This window comes from Triticum dicoccoides, chromosome 6A, assembly GCF_002162155.2.
Source record: "Triticum dicoccoides isolate Atlit2015 ecotype Zavitan chromosome 6A, WEW_v2.0, whole genome shotgun sequence".
Lineage (NCBI taxonomy): Eukaryota > Viridiplantae > Streptophyta > Magnoliopsida > Poales > Poaceae > Triticum > Triticum dicoccoides.
Window position 1 is genome coordinate 122995143 of NC_041390.1, and position 3095 is coordinate 122998237.

Consider the following 3095-nt stretch of genomic DNA (forward strand, 5'->3'; position numbering starts at 1 on the left):
TTCCATAGTATGCTAGGGTTAGGGTTATGTGTGTTTGATGTTGGTGTTAGGGTTATGTTGGTGTTAGGGTTGTGGTTATTGTTATGTGGGGGTTAGGGTTATTAATTCATATATATGTTAGGGCATATGTGTGCAAATATTTTTCTTAAGTATTTACTTGATATATGTGTGTTTTTGATTATTGTAGGGATGGGGAGAACATGTGTTTATGTTCATCATGTGGATAAAGAGGCCTTTTTGAAAGGCAATGTTGAGACGGACCCGGATGAGCTTGACATGGTGTTTGAGAGTAGTCCTAGCTATGCGGAGCTTTTGAAACAAGTGAGGAAAGATTTGAATTGGATGGACCCAAGTGACGTTGTTGAGTTCGAGGGAAGGCATAATGTTGGTTTAGGAATGCACATCCGTTGGAAGACAGTGCGTGTGAACTCCGAGCAACGTTGGGTTGCATACAAGGAGACGGTTGCGGAATCTCTAGACAAGGCTCTTGAGTTATTTGCCTCCAAGAAGGTTGAGTCTACTTTGAATTTAGACTTGAACCGGAACCCCTCCCCGTTGGTTGCTAGCACTCCCCCACCCATGAACCAAGATCAAATGAGTGAACCTCAATTCACGCAAGAAGATTGGCCAACATTGAGCCCGACTCCAAACAACCAAAATGAAGGTTTTGAAGAGGAGAATGATGAGTACGAGGAGGATGACAACGAAGTTGACCTCCATGACAACAATGTGGGTGATCTCGACCAATATCATGTGCAAGAGACAATGGACCAATCCATCCCTTTTTCCCGTGCATATGCATCGGACTCGGATGACGATGGTCCTGATGAAGAAGTTGATGAGGAGGGGTTCACACCGAAGGAGGCCGAAGCCTTCAAGAAGGTATTCGGGCGGGATCACAAGACACCATTGTTCAAGGATCTTAGTCTCGCGGATGAAGCCGTTGTGGATGGTGGAAAATGCATATCTCTTGGAGCTAGGCCAAGTTCTCACCGTGATTTGGAAGACGGCAAGAACAGGATATATCCTGGTTGTGAGTTTCAATCCTTCTTGGAATTGAAGATGTGGCTCGACAACTACTCGGTTACACATTATCGTCCACATAAAGTGGCCAACTCGGATGTGAATGTGCGTTACACGGTCAAATGTGAAGTGCCAACATGTCCATGGATTGTGCGTGCAAGGCCATGGAAAGGAGGTCCCACTTGGCGCATAGTGAGTTGTCTACCAACTCACATGTGCCGGCACAAGAATGCGGATGGCAAGCTTGTGTACCAACAACACAGACAACTCACGTCCGAGTTCATTGCTTACAAGCTGTCCAACCAAATATCCACACTTCCAACAATGAGCATCAAGAGTGTCATTGACCTTGTGAAAGCCATCTTTCATTACAAGGTGAAGTACGGCAAGGCATGGAAGGCGAAGCAAGCCGCATTCAAGATGTTGTATGGCAATTGGGAGGAAGCATACAACCGACTCCCTAGGTTGTTGTTAGCTATGGCCGCCACAAACCCAGGCATGGTTCGCGTGGTTGAGCCTCATGGGCACCAAACATTGATTCATAACGGGAGGACCGTCTGAGTATTTGGCCGTGCATTTTGGGCCTTTGAGCAATGCGTGAGGGCTTTTGAGCATTGTCGGCCCGTCATCGCCATTGATGGCACGTTCTTGACCGGACAATACAAGGGCACTTTATTGGTTGCAATAGCAAGTGATGCCAATAACCGGGTGTTGCCTTTGGCTTTCGCTTTGGTTGAGGTGGAGAACAATGATAACTGGGAGTGGTTCTTGCGTCAACTGAGAACAAGGGTATTACCTGCTGAAAGGGAAATTTGTATCATATCGGATCGCCATCCTGGAATTCTAAATGCGGTGGTGGTTGACATTCCCGGACATACAAAGTTGCATCATCGATGGTGCATGAGGCACTTTTGTGCAAACTTCTATAGGGCATGTGGTATCAAGGAGTTGGCCGATGATCTTCAGGATTGTTGTCTCGCTTTCACCAACAAGTGGTTTTCCACATTGTTCAATGCATTGCTCAGACACAAGAAACTTGACCCCGGCGGTCAGGAGTTTCTGAATAAGAACATTGCCGAAAGGAATATGTGGGCACGTGCTTTCGATGAAGATGGCCGGAGGTACGGTCAAATGACAAGCAATATGGCAGAATGCTTCAATAAGGTGCTCAAGGGTGTACGTGCATTACCCGTGACGGCAATAGTTCAATACACATTTGACAAGTTGAATGAATACTTTTTAAAGCACTCAATGGAGACTGATAAGCAGATTGCTGGTGAGAACAAGGATAAGCACAAGTACAATTTCCCACCAAAGGTCGAAGAATGGTTGGAATTTCAATCACGAAAGGCAGACTCCGAAGAAGCTGTACTATATGACGACAACGAGTGGAAGTATGAGGTGAAAGAGCCCGGAGGAACCACAAACGATGGCCACCAACACGGAGGTCGGGCTTTCAAGGTCTCCCTAACACGGTGTGATTGCAGCTGCATGAGGCCGTCTTTGCTTCATCTCCCATGCTCGCACTTGTTAAATGCATCCCGGGTTAGGAATGTGGACGTCAATCACCCTCTTACCGTGAGGGAGTCCGAGTTCTCAATCATGACAGTAAAGAATACATGGACTCCACGGTTCCAGCCATACTTGGACCAATCACAATGGCCGGAGTATCATGGAGTTCAACTATGGCCGGACCCGGAATTGAAGATCGTTAGACGGGGAAGACGTAAGACAAAGCGTCTTAGAGGTGACATGGACGGATGGGGCCGTGGTGGTGGTGGAGAATACGGCACCGGCCAATTCCAAGAGCCTCGTGAGCAATCCCGTTGTGGGGGCTGCAGTAATGGGGGACACAACACAAGAACTTGTCCCAAACCAAGAAAGAGATCAAAGAAAAATGGTGCAAGCACAAGCCAAACAAATGATAGCCAACCAAGTGAACCAAGGGGTAGCCAACCAAGTCAAACAAGTGGTGGAGTGCCAAACCACTCAAATCAAACAAGCCAACGAGGAACTAGGCAACAAAGAGGGAGTCATCTTGGTCTTAGAAGAGGCCGTGGTGGTGGTCTTGG